Source organism: Lolium perenne, chromosome 3 (assembly GCF_019359855.2).
Source record: "Lolium perenne isolate Kyuss_39 chromosome 3, Kyuss_2.0, whole genome shotgun sequence".
NCBI classification, from domain to species: domain Eukaryota; kingdom Viridiplantae; phylum Streptophyta; class Magnoliopsida; order Poales; family Poaceae; genus Lolium; species Lolium perenne.
Genome location: NC_067246.2, coordinates 270,474,111 through 270,488,250, shown reverse-complemented (window position 1 = coordinate 270,488,250; position 14,140 = coordinate 270,474,111).

Sequence of the window (14,140 nt, the reverse complement as noted above, 5' to 3'; positions counted from 1 at the left end):
CAACGGGTCTCAAACCCATCTCCCTCGATGCACTTTCTATCACATTACGTGATAGTCCCTTTGTAAAGGGATCTGCCAGGTTTTTGTCTGTTTGAATATATGTAACAGTTATTACTCCGGAGTTTCGCAATTTCCTGACAGACTTCAAACGTCTCTTGACGTGTCTTGATGACTTCGCGTTGTCCTTAGAATTGTTCAGTTTGACAATTATAGTTTGATTGTCACAATTCAAAAGGATTGTCGGAACAGGTTTTTCAACCACAGGCAAGTCCATCAAGAGCTCACGCAACCATTCTGATTCAACAGTGGTTGTGTCTAAAGCAGTAAGTTCTGCTTCCATAGTTGACCTCGTCAATATGGTTTGCTTACAAGATCTTGATGTCTACGGGTGCTTCTATTCTTGTAGACAGTGTTGGGCCTCCAAGAGCAGAGGTTTGTAGAACAGCAGCAAGTTTCCCTTAAGTGGATCACCCAAGGTTTATCGACCTCATGGAGGAAGAGGTCAAAGATATCCCTCTCAAGCAACCCTGCAATCACGATACAAGAAGTCTCTTGTGTCCCCAACACACCTAATACACTTGTCAGATGTATAGGTGCACTAGTTCGGCGAAGAGATAGTGAGATACAAGTGGTATGAATGAATATGAGCAGTAGTAACGGCGCCGGAAAAGTGCTTGCTGGCGTGCAGTTGATGGTAGTAATATTGCAGGAAGTAAAGATGCAGTAAAACAGTAAACAAGCGATGATTGCAGTATTTGGAAACAAGGCCTAGGGATCATACTTTCACTAGTGGACACTCTCAACATTGCAATCATAATTGAATATAAATAAGCACTTCACTATGCTATTCAGAATTACTCTCTGGCAAGATAACGAACTCTAATTCATCATGTAGGCAAACCTTAAAGATGTATTCCCAAGTACTAATGAACACCCCACGCTGTCACTTTGAGCATTCATAGGAGGTACTAACACACCACAATTTCATAGAGACATCCAACTCAAATCATAACTCAGTGAATAAGTATTCTGTGAAATATAGCCTAAGAGACCCACACGGTGCACACACTGTCACCTTTACACACGTGGGACAAGGAGTCTCCGGAGATCACATAAGTAAAATCCACTTGAATAGCATAACGACATCTAGATTACAAAGCTCATCATATGGATCTCAATCATGTAAGGCAGCTCATGAGATCATTGTATTGAAGTACATGGGAGAGAGATTAACCACATAGCTACCGGTACAGCCCTTAGCCTCGATGGAGAACTACTCCCTCCTCATGGGAGACAGCAGCGTTGATGAAGATGGCGGTGGTGTCGATGGAGGAGCCTTCCGGGGGCACTTCCCCATCCCGGCGGCGTGCCGGAACAGAGACTCATGTCCCCCAGATCTTGGCTTCGCGATGGCGGCGGCTCTGGAAGGTTTCTCGTACCGTGGCTTTCCGTATCGAAGATTTAGGTCAGGGACCTTTATATAGGCGAAGAGGCGGAGTCGGAGGGGGTACGGAGCCGCCACACAATAGGGGGGCGCACCCCCCTTGGGCCGCGCCGCCCTACTGCCTGGTGGCCCTGTGGCCCTCCTCTGGTCCCTCTCGGGTGTTCTGGAAGCTTCGTGGAATTATAAGATGCTGGGCGTTGATTTCGTCCAATTCCGAGAATATTTCCTTACTAGGATTTCTGAAACCAAAAACAGCAGAAAACAGGAACTGGCACTTCGGCATCTCGTCAATAGGTTAGTTCCGGAAAACGCATAATAATGACATAAAGTGTGAACAAAACATGTAGGTATTGTCATAAAACTAGCATGGAACATAAGAAATTATAGATACGTTTGAGACGTATCAAGCATCCCCAAGCTTAGTTCCTACTCGCCCTCGAGTAGGTAAACGATAACAATGATAATTTCTTAAGTAACATGCTATCATGTTTTGAATAATTTGATACTTGGCAATTGTTGTGCTCATGTTTAAGCTCTTGCATCATATGCTTTGCACCCATTAATGAAGAAATACATAGAGCATGCTAAAATTTGGTTTGCATATTTGGTCTCTCTAAAGTCTAGATAATTTCTAGTATTGAGTTTGAACAACAAGGAAGACGGTGTAGAGTCTTATAATGTTTACAATATGTCTTTTATGTGAGTTTTGCTGCACCGGTTCATCCTTGTGTTTGTTTCAAATAGCCTTGCTAGCCTAAACCTTGTATCGAGAGGGAATACTTCTCATGCATCCAAAATCCTTGAGCCAACCACTATGCCATTTGTGTCCACCATACCTACCTACTACATGGTATTTCTCCGCCATTCCAAAGTAAATTGCTTGAGTGCTACCTTTAAATTTCTATTCTTCACCTTTACAATATATAGCTCATGGGACAAATAGCCTAAAAACTATTGTGGTATTGAATATGTACTTATGCACTTTATCTCTTATTAAGTTGCTCGTTGTGCGATAACCACGTTCACTGGGGACGCCATCAACTACTCTTTGTTGAATATCATGTGAGTTGCTATGCATGTCCGTCTTGTCAGAAGTAAGAGAGATCTACCACCTTAATGGTTGGAGCATGCATATTGTTAGAGAAGAACATTGGGCCGCTAACTAAAGCCATGAATCATGGTGGAAGTTTCAGTTTTGGACATATATCCTCAATCTCATATGAGAACACTAATTGTTGCTACATGCTTATGCATTAAAGAGGAGTCCATTATCTGTTGTCCATGTTGTCCCGGTATGGATGTCTAAGTTGAGAATAATCAAAAGCAAGAAATCCAAAATGCGAGCTTTCTCCTTAGACCTTTGTACAGGCGGCATGGAGGTACCCCTTTGTGACACTTGGTTAAAACATGTGTATTGTGATGATCCGGTAGTCCAAGCTAATTAGGACAAGGTGCGGGCACTATTAGTATACTATGCATGAGGCTTGCAACTTGTAAGATATAATTTACATAACTCATATGCTTTATTACTACCGTTGACAAAATTGTTTCATGTTTTCAAAATCAAAGCTCTAGCACAAATATAGCAATCGATGCTTTCCTCTTTGAAGGACCATTCTTTTACCTTCATTGTTGAGTCAGTTCACCTATTTCTCTCCACCTCAAGAAGCAAACACTTGTGTGAACTGTGCATTGATTCCTACATACTTGCATATTGCACTTGTTATATTACTTTACATTGACACTATCCATGAGATATACATGTTATAAGTTGAAAGCAACCGCTGAAACTTAATCTTCCTTTATGTTGCTTCAATACCTTTTACTTTGAATTATTGCTTTATGAATTAACTCTTATGCAAGACTTATTGATGCTTGTCTTGAAGTATTACTCATGAAAAGTCTTTGATGTATGATTCACTTGTTTACTCATGTCATATACATTGTTTTGATCGCTGCATTCATTACATATGTTTACAATATGATCAAGTTTATGATGGCATGTCACTCCAGAAATTATCTTTGTTATCGTTTTACCTGCTCGGGACGAGCAGAACTAAGCTTGGGGATGCTGATACGTCTCCGACGTATCGATAATTTCTTATGTTCCATGCCACATTATTGATGTTATCTACATGTTTTATGCACACTTTATGTCATATTCGTGCATTTTCTGGAACTAACCTATTAACAAGATGCCGCAGTGCCAGTTCCTGTTTTCTGCTGTTTTTGGTTTCAGAAATCCTAGTAACGAAATATTCTCGGAATCGGACGAAATCAACGCGCAGGTTCCTATTTTGCCCGGAAGCATCCAGAACACCCGAGAGCCGCCAGAGGGAAGCCCTGGGGGCCCCACACTACACCCTGGCGCTGCCAGAGGGGGGGCCGCGCCGCCCTATGGTGTGGTGGCCCCAGGCCCCCTCCGAGGCTGCCCTTCCGCCTATTTAAAGCCTCCATCGCGAAAACCCTGATACGTTCGACGAAACCCACAGAAACCTTCCAGAGCCGCCGCCATCGCGAAGCCAAGATCTGGGGGACAGGAGTCTCTGTTCCGGCACGCCGCCGGGACGGGGAAGTGCCCCCGGAAGGCTTCTCCATCGACACCACCGCCATCTTCATCAACGCTGTTGTCTCCCATGAGGAGGGAGTAGTTCTCCATCGAGGCTCGGGGCTGTACCGGTAGCTATGTGGTTAATCTCTCTCCTATGTACTTCAATACAATGATCTCATGAGCTACTTTACATGATTGAGATCCATATGATGAGCTTTGTATCGCTACTAGTTGTGTGCTACTCATGTGATGTTATTAAAGTAGTCTATTCCTCCTGCATGGTGTAAAGGTGACTAGTGTGTGCACCATGTGGTTCTTGTCGTAGGCTATGATCATGATCTCTTGTAGATTGTGGAGTTAATTATCATTATGATAGTATTGATGTGATCTATTCCTCCTTCATAGTGTAATGTGGACAGTGTGTGCACTATGTTAGTTCTTGGTTTATTTTGCAATGATCTATTATGCTCTAAGGTTATTTAAATATGAACAGTGAATTGTGGAGCTTGTTAACTCCGGCATTGAGGGTTCGTGTAATCCTACGCAATGTGTTCATCATCCAACAAAAGAGTGTATGTAGCACATATGAGAAAGAGTTATTTATTATGCGATCAATGTTGAGAGTGTCCACTAGTGAAAGTGTAATCCCTAGGCTTTGTTCCTAAATACTGCTATCGCTGCTTGTTTCTTTTTCTTGTGTTACTCTTTGTTGCGTTACTACTGCTTGTTTACTGTCCTGGGCAAAGCACTTTTCTGGTGCCGTTGCCACTGCTCATACTTATTCATACCACCTGTATTTCACTATCTCTTCGCCGAACTAGTGCACCTATTTGGTGTGTTGGGGACACAAGAGACTTCTTGCTTTGTGGTTGCAGGGTTGCATGAGAGGGATATCTTTGACCTCTTCCTCCCTGAGTTCGATAAACCTTGAGTGATCCACTTAAGGGAAAACTTGCTGCTGTTCTACAAACCTCTGCTCTTGGAGGCCCAACACTGTCTACAGGAAAAGGAGGGGCGTAGACATCAAGCATCCCCAAGCTTAGATTATTCACTCTTCTTGATCATAGTATATCATCCTCCTCTCTTGACCCTTGAAAACTTCCTCCAGACCAAACTCGAACCAAACTCATTAGAGGGTTAGTGCATAATCAAAATTTCACATGTTCAGAGGTTACACAATCATTCTTAACACTTCTGGACATTGCCCAAAGCTACTGGAAGTTAATGGAACAAAGAAATCCATCCAACACAGCAAAAGAGGCAATGCGAAATAAAAGGCAGAATCTATCAAAACAGAACAGTCCGTAAAGACGAATTTTTTAGAGGCACTTAACTTGCTTAGATGAAAAAGCTCAAAACTAATGAAAGTTGCGTACATATCTGAGGATCACGCACGTAAATTGGCAGATTTTTCTGAGTTACCTACAGAGAACCCTGCCCAAATTCGTGACAGACAGAAATCTATTTCTACGCAGAAATCCAAATCTAGTATCAACCTTCTATTAGAGACATCACTTGGCACAACATTGCAATAAAATAAATATAAGGAGAGGTTTCTACAGTAGTAACAACTTCCGAGACTCAAATATAAAACAAAATTACAGTAGTAAAATAAACACATGGGTTATCTCCCAAGAAGTGCTTTCTTTATAGCCATTAAGATGGGCTCAGCAATTTTAATGATGCTCACGCAAGAAATAAGAGTTGAAGCAAAAGAGAGCATCAAGAAGCAAATATGAAACAAATTTAAGCCTAACCCACTTCCTATGAAAAAGAATCTTGTACACAAATAAAGTTATGAAGAACAAAGTGACAAGCATAAGAAGGCAATACAAGCGCAACTTCAAAATTCTCAACATAAAGAGGGGAAACTTAATATTATTAAGATGCATATAACCATGTTTCCCTCTCTCATAATAACTTTCAGTAGCATCATTGATGAAATCCACAATATATCCATCACTTAAAACATTCTTATCATGGTTCATACGCATAAAATTATTACTCTCCACATAAGCATAATCAATTTTATTAGTTGTAGTGGGAGCAAATTCAACAAAGTAGCTATCATTATTATTCTCATCAAGTGTAGGAGGCATAGTATAATCATAATAAAATTTACTCTCCATAGTAGGCGGCACCAGAAGACCACTATCATTATAATCATCATATATGGGAGGCATGTCATAATCAACATAAACTTTCTCCTCAATACCCGGAGGGCTAAAGAGATCATTTTCATCAAAATCGACCTCCCCAAGCTTAGAACTTTCTATATCATTATCAACAATGGTGTTCAAAGCGTTCATACTAATATTACTACTAGCATGCAAATAAGGTTCCATAGGTTTTTTAATTTTCGCATTAAACCATTCATGTCTTGACTCAGGAAATAGTTTAAAAAGCTCACAGATGTTTTCCATTATGCCTTACTAGTGTTTAACAAGAAACAAAAAGATGCAATTGCAGGATCTAAAGGAAATATCTTCGAGCACACACACAACGGCAACAGAAAAGTACTTAGTTACCTGGGACCGGAGTATGAGTGCTTTTTACCTTTCCTCCCCGGCAACGGCGCCAGAAAAGTGCTTGATGTCTATGGGTGCTTCTATTCTTGTAGACAGTGTTGGGCCTCCAAGAGCAGAGGTTTGTAGAACATCAGCAAGTTTCCCTTAAGTGGATCACCCAAGGTTTATCGAACTCAGGGAGGAAGAGGTCAAAGATATCCCTCTCAATCAACCCTGCAATCACGATACAAGAAGTCTCTTGTGTCCCCAACACACCTAATACACTTGTCAGATGTATAGGTGCACTAGTTCGGCGAAGAGATAGTGAAATACAAGTGGTATGAATGAATATGAGCAGTAGTAACGGTGCCAGAAAAGTGCTTGCTGGCGTGCAGTTGATGGTAGTAATATTGCAGGAAGTAAAGATGCAGTAAAACAGTAAACAAGCGATGATTGCAGTATTTGGAAACAAGGCCTAGGGATCATACTTTCACTAGTGGACACTCTCAACATTGCAATCATAATTGAATATAAATAAGCACTTCACTATGCTATTCCGAATTACTCTCTGGCAAGATAACGAACTCTAATTCATCATGTAGGCAAACCTTAAAGATGTATTCCCAAGTACTAATGAACACCCCACGCTGTCACTTTGAGCATTCATAGGAGGTACTAACACACCACAATTTCATAGAGACATCCAACTCAAATCATAACTCAGTGAATAAGTATTCTGTGAAATATAGCCTAAGAGACCCACACGGTGCACACACTGTCACCTTTACAGACGTGGGACAAGGAGTCTCCGGAGATCACATAAGTAAAATCCACTTGAATAGCATAACGACATCTAGATTACAAAGCTCATCATATGGATCTCAATCATGTAAGGCAGCTCATGAGATCATTGTATTGAAGTACATGGGAGAGAGATTAGCCACATAGCTACCGGTACAGCCCTTAGCCTCGATGGAGAACTACTCCCTCCTCATGGGAGACAGCAGCGTTGATGAAGATGGTGGTGGTGTCGATGGAGGAGCCTTCCGGGGGCACTTCCCCGTCCCGGCGGCGTGCCGGAACAGAGACTCCTGTCCCCCAGATCTTGGCTTCGCGATGGCGGCGGCTCTGGAAGGTTTCTCGTACCGTGGCTTTTCCGTATCGAAGATTTAGGTCAGGGACCTTTATATAGGCGAAGAGGCGGAGTCGGAGGGGGTACGGAGCCGCCACACAATAGGGGGGCGCGCCCCCCTTGGGCCGCGCCGCCCTACTGTCTGGTGGCCCTGTGACCCTCCTCTGGTCCCTCTCGGGTGTTCTGGAAGCTTCGTGGAATTATAAGATGCTGGGCGTTGATTTCGTCCAATTCCGAGAATATTTCCTTACTAGGATTTCTGAAACCAAAAACAGCAGAAAACAGGAACTGGCACTTCGACATCTCGTCAATAGGTTAGTTTCGGAAAACGCATAATAATGACATAAAGTGTGAACAAAATATGTAGGTATTGTCATAAAACTAGCATGGAACATAAGAAATTATAGATACGTTTGAGACGTATCAGATCTTCATGACACTGCGCCACCTCCAAAGGTAAATACGTACCCACTTGTGGCGTACAGATCAGCTACATCTGAGATCCAATTCGAATCACTATATCCTTCAAGCACAGCTGGGTGCCCTGAATAGTGAATCCCATAACTCATTGTACCACATAGGTAGCGCATGACCCTATCAAGTGCATGCCAATGATCAGTACCCGGGTTTGACATGAACCTACTCAACTTGCTAACAGCAAAAGAGATGTCGGGTCTAGTCGCGCTCGCTAAGTACATGAGTGAGCCAACGATCTGAGAATATCTCAATTGATCTATGGAAATCCTCCGGTTCTTGCGTAGTGTCACACTGGGATCATAAGGTGTTGGAGAAGACTTGCTATCAATATAGCCGAATCGGCTCAAGATCTGCTCAACATAATGGGATTGCGTTAGAGTAATCCCACTCTCGTTCTTAATCAGCTTGATGTTCAGAATCACATCAGCTTCTCCCAGCTTTCACATCAAAGCACTTTGACAAGAAAGACTTGACCTCGTGTATTATTTTCATGTTTGTACCAAAGATCAGAATATCATCCACATACAGACATAGTATAACACATTCGCCCCCACCATGGCGATAGTAAACGCACTTGTCAGCCTCATTGACAACAAAGCCTACAGAAGTTAAAGTTCTGTCAAACTTCTCATGCCATTGCTTAGGTGCTTGTTTCAGACCATATAAAGATTTCAGCAACTTGCACACCTTTCTTTCTTCAGCTTATACTACAAACCCATCAGGCTGATCCATATAGATTTCCTCTTCCAACTCTCCATTAAGGAAAGTTGTCTTTACGTCCATTTGATGAACGATAAGACCATAGGAGGCAGCCATGGATAGTAGTACTCGAATGGTGGTAAGTCTAGCGACAGGTGAATAGGTGTCGAAGTAATCTTCGCCTTCTCTCTGTGTGTAGCCTTTCGCTACAAGCCGCGCCTTGTACTTTTCAATAGTACCATCAGGTCTTAGCTTCTTCTTGAACACCCATTTGCAGCCTACAGGCTTGCATCCATGGGGTCGTTCTGACAACTCCCAAGTTCCATTAGAAAGAATCGAGTCCATCTCATTATGGACACCTTCTTTCCAGTCATCTGCATCTGGAGATGCATATGCCTCTGCAATGGACGTGGGAGTATCATCCACAAGGTACACAATGAAATCATCACCAAAGGATTTTTCAATCCTTCGTCTCTTGCTCCGTTTAGGAGCTTCATTGTCATCCTTCTCAGTAACATTATCATGTGATTGTTCAAAATACTCATTAGATGTACTAGACTCAGGAATTATCTCAGTAGAAATTCTAGCAATGCTATGCATATCTTTCATAGGAAACATATTCTCAAAAAATGTTGCATCACGAGATTCCATAATAGTATCAACATGCATATCAGGTACCTCAGATTGAACTACTAAAAATCTATATCCTACACTCCGCGGAGCATATCCTAGAAAGATACAATCCACTGTCTTTGGTCCAAGTTTGCGCTTCTTAGTAATTGGAATATTGACTTTCGCCAAACATCCCCATGTGCGCAAATACGAAAGTGATGGTTTTCTCCCAGCCCACTCCTCGTAAGGGATTTTATCTTTATTCTTGTTAGGAACTCTATTCAGGACATGACATGAAGTCAACAAAGCCTCCCCCACCATGCCTTTGATAAACCAGCAGTGGCTAACATGGAATTCACCAAGTCATTCAGCGTGCGGTTTTTCCTCTCGGCAACCCCGTTTGATTGGGGTGAATAGGGAGGCGTCCTCTCATGAATAATGCCATGTTCCTCACAGAATTCATCAAAGATTTTAGGAAAATATTCACCACCACGATCCGACCTAAGACGCTTGATCTTTCTCTCTAGTTGATTTTCAACTTCGGCCTTATAAATTTTAAAGTAGTCTAAAGCTTCATCTTTAGTTTGCAACAAATAAACATAGCAAAATCTAGTAGCATCATCAATCAATGTCATGAAGTATCTCTTTTCACCTTTTGTCAACACACCATTCATCTCGCATAGATCAGAATGTATGAGTTCTAGAGGTGCCAAGTTTCTCTCCTCGGCCGCCTTGTGAGGCTTTCGAGGTTGCTTTGATTGCACACAACTATGGCACTTAGAACCTTTGGCAATGGTGAAATTTGGAATTAAACTTAAACTGGATAGCCGAGACATTAAACCAAAATTAATGTGACATAATTAACGAGAATGCCAAACACTGGTATCATCACTAACATTGCCACAAATATGGTTCACAGACTTATTACTGAAATCAGAAAGCGAAAAGCGGAACAAGCCTCCGCACTCATAGCCTTTACCAATAAATTGTCCAAACTTGGAAACAACTGCTTTATTCGACTCTAAAACAACCTTAAACCCATCTCTGCATAGAAGGGAGCCGCTAACGAGATTCTTGTTCATAGTAGGGACATGCTGCACGTTCCTCAGCTGCACGATCTTCCCCGAAGTGAACTTTAGATCTACCGTGCCAACACCACGAACAGAAGCATGTGACCCATTCCCCATCAAGACGGAAGAATCCCGGGCGACCTGGTAAAAAGTGAACATGGATATGTCAGCACACACTGAACATTAGCACCTGTATCAATCCACCAACATGGAGATTGAAATACCGAAAGAACAGTAAAGAGATTACCGTACCCATCAGCATTGCTAGCGGTCACCGTGTTGACTTGCCTAGCCTTTTTCTTGCAGTCTGCCCTCTCTGGACAGTCCTTAGAAAAGTGGCCAGTCTCTCCACAGGTAAAGCAGCTCAGATCTGCTTTGTTTATCATCTTCTTCTTCTTGAAGGTTGTAGTCTTCATAGGCTTATTGAAGGAGGGCTTGCTATTCTCTTTGTTCTTGCTGTAGGGTTTCTTCTGCACCATGTTGGCGCTAGACTGACCCTCTCCTTTCTCAGTAATATCCTTAGCCCGAGCTTTCTCCTCAGCATCAAGAGACGCTATCAGATTCTCAACAGATATCTCCTGTCTCTTGTGTTTGAGGGTTGTGGCAAAGTTCCTCCATGAAGGGGGCAACTTAGCGATGATGCATCCAGCCACAAACTTGTCAGGTAAGGCACACTTAAGGAGTTCGAGCTCTTTCGCAATGCACTGTATCTCATGAGCTTGTTCGATTACAGAACGGTTGTTTACCATCCTGATGTCATGAAAGCTCTCCATGATGTACAGTTCACTGCCTGCATCGGTTGCACCGAATTTAGCATTCAGTGCATCCCAGAGCTCTTTACCATCTGTTATGTGCATGTACACATCACACGTACGATCAAAGAAGAATACTCAGAACGCATCCGATGAAGAGAGTATTGTTTTCCTTGAACTTGTTCTGATCTTGGTCAGATATAGTTCCTTCAGGTAAACCATCACTAACTTCGAACACTTTCAGATGAGTAAGCCAGAGCGTGGCCTTAACCTGCCACCTCTTAAATTGCACACCGGTAAACTTATCCGGCCTCAGTACATCAGCAAAACCAGCCATTGTTAACTCGGGAAATTGCCTAAAATTAGGTTTTTGGATTGTTGGATAATTAGGCACAATTTCCATGATTAATTCCAGAATATAAAACATGATGGCAGCAACTACTAACATGTGAAACTCAAACATACTAGATGCATTAATCAACATGAGTAGCAGCAGCGCAAACGATAAAGTATCCATCGCTAAACAGATCGAGATATGTCGCATGTACCGATCTGGTGGAGGTGGCGGTGGAGGTGTAGCAGATGATGTCGCAGCAGTAACGTTGTTGATGACAATGTTGTTGACGACAGGGACGACGGGTCGAAGTAGACGGCGTTGAAGACGACGGTAGGCAGCACCGCCCGACTTGGACGGAAGGTGACCCGTGATGAAGAGCTTGAGCAGTCGCACAAAGCGCTTCCCAAAAACCTAATTCGCCCTCTCCCGTACAGGATCGCAAGGACGAGCGGTTCCGGAGACCTGCTCTCCCGTTCGCCGATGCACGTCGGCTCGCGGGATGGAGTAGGCTACGATGGCGGCGAAAGCAGAGAGAGGTGGAAACCCTAACTCGTGTATTAGATGTATTTCTGCAGTAGCCGGGCAGGAGAATATATAGGCTCGGGAAACCCTAAGCAACGTGGGCCACGCCCACGTCGCACGAACGTTTCGAGTCGGTTACAGATAGCCCACGATGCCACTAAGTGGGCTTTGAGATTTATAGGGAGAATCTGAAATCTAGTATGGGCCACCAAATGTGGGCCCAATATTTTAACAAAAACCATACATACCAGACTACACCCCTGAGTTTTTGGCCGACTCCTTTAAAGTACCACAATATATATGATCTTATGGTTGTTCTTATTGAAAGGAGGCGCAACCATTGTCCATATCAAGGTCGCATGGGAAGGTCTACGGTAGCTACGCCAGTTGGCAAGAGTTTGAGGTCATGTGCAAACGCTTTCCAGCTTGGGATACTTGGGGCAAGCATAATCTCAAGGAAGGGAAAATGTCACGGCGAGTACCTCAGACTGTCAAGATGGAGTACCGTAAGGGTGAAGAGGAAGATTGACAAGTAGGACCGAGCTGCGGTTGGGAGTCGCGGACTAGCGCGGAGCCGACAGCGCCTGCGTCCTGGTCTCCTCGACCTAGCTGAAGGGAAGGGCACCGCTTGGCCGTGTGCAAGGACTCATCGAGTATGCATCGCGTATAAACATACAGCCAGACTACCGTTTGTCTCACGAGGTGACATAAAAGGAAACAAAAGCAGGATGCAGTGTCTGCCGATTGCCATGGTCGTCGGCCTTCGGCTCCGACGCGTCCAAACCGCAACAGCTTTGACGTTAGGATGCTCACGAATGGGGCCCCGAGGAGTGCGACGATGCGGGCGCCGATCGACAAGGTTCTCGACATGAGTTCTGCGCGAGCATGCGGCCATGGGTGCTCATGGATACTCGTGCTCAACGTGGTCTCCTTTGCCCGTTTCCCAGCCCCGGCAACGTCGATTGGTAGAGCACGCTGCTGCACGGGTAGGCGCTCTCGGCTGGAACCGCGCGGCCATTCCGTATTCGTGTTGATGCACACATACACCTATGTGTTTGGTGCCCAAGGCGTGACGCCAGCAGGTGCACGGCTTGGTGGTCAAGGTCGACCCCGGCAGATTATGTCACTCTGAGCAACACCAACATGTACGCGGAGTGCCGGCGTGCGGGGCTGCTCGTGCACGGGCGATGTTCTGAAGTGTGGACGTCGAGTCTGTTGTCTCACAAGATGAATACTTCGACAACACGACACACAGTATGAGATCGTTCCAGGAAAAGTACTACATTGTGTGACTGATTGATTTGCTAGCTCGATCAGGTTAGCTTGTAAAAGCTTACAAGCTCATTGACGAACTTATGGAGGACATTGTTTTCTGCTTGTAGAGATTTTGATTTTTTAAAACTTGTATTTCAGAGGATTCTTAAGCTGCATGATTCTTCTTGGATTTTTTATAGCTCAGTTGGAATAGGTAATAGGAATCATGAGTTATTTCCAGGACATGGAAGACACCACAAATCAGAAGATGCACGCCAAATGGTTGATCGCATGATTCAGCTGCTAATCTGTTTAAGAGGCAGATCATATTCAGAAGATGCAAATCGTTTCCACCACGTCAAGGATTGGGTCTGCTCATATGGAGGCTATTGGTAGATTTTAACGCAATCTTTGTATCCTGATGCTATATCGTTCTTGTGTCCAGTCAGGGTATGGTAAAACTTATATATTCATTCGAAGCCAGCTGATAATTCAAGCCTCTTTTCAAATACTAACGGCATTGATTTTATTTTGTGCTCTTTTTATCTGTTGTATGGACAGCTACTTTTTTGTGTTTACGAACAATTGTGTTATATTGATCTGGTACTTACAAGAAACTAATAATAGATCTCCAAGTTTAGAAAGAGCCAAATTGTAGCTTCCATTGATTTTTGGCAAAAAAAATCCTGTCGCGTCAACATTTTCATCCAAAAGTTCCAGCAATGGGGGAGACATTTAATCATATAAAATAGGACGAATTCCAATTGTTTAGTGGCCGTAGCA